Below are 694 nucleotides of genomic sequence, written 5' to 3' on the forward strand. Positions count from 1 at the left end.
GTTCTATATTTATGGTATTAATTTTTGAACGCTAGCAATGGATGTGGTATCCCATCATTCCAAATGGGACTGTTCGTGATCATTTCGTTGTTCTAATCGTGATGTCTGCCTACAATGTCGCTACCGAAGCGACTAGTGGCTTACTACCCTTTTGCCTTCTTTAGGTACTTTATCCTTCGCCCAGTTACCATACCATTCAGCCCTAATGACTGCACCTATGGAAATGTATTTGATACTTGCAAGCTTTCATGTAATCTGAAGAACGTCGCCGGCTGGCGTGCCGCTTTGCTGCAGTTGACAGGAGTCGTCATTAGGCAATGACCGCTGAGCCTTCCGCTTAATTTTCACTTTTATACTAAAGTTTCTCGTGTGGCTATAAGTGGAGTACAGCATCCTAGGGCCTACTTCAAAATTTGCTTTTTTGTACACCACTCACGGATTGGAAAGCAACATCACTTGTTGATTATAACGACTGTTATGATAACCTGGTCTTGTTGATAGAAATTTGGACCTAAAGGTAATGCTGACTCTGATGTAAGTATTCGAGCAAATCTTTTGACCGTATGGCATGAACTTTAGACCCTCGAAACGGAAGTACTTGCTAAACCTAAAGTATCATGTCTCAGTCCTTGAAATAGTGCTTTCAATTGGAATTAAATGGGCCCCGCAACACTTTTCTAACATGGTCAAGAAC

Source organism: Rhipicephalus sanguineus, chromosome 8, assembly GCF_013339695.2.
Source record: "Rhipicephalus sanguineus isolate Rsan-2018 chromosome 8, BIME_Rsan_1.4, whole genome shotgun sequence".
NCBI classification, from domain to species: Eukaryota; Metazoa; Arthropoda; class Arachnida; order Ixodida; family Ixodidae; genus Rhipicephalus; species Rhipicephalus sanguineus.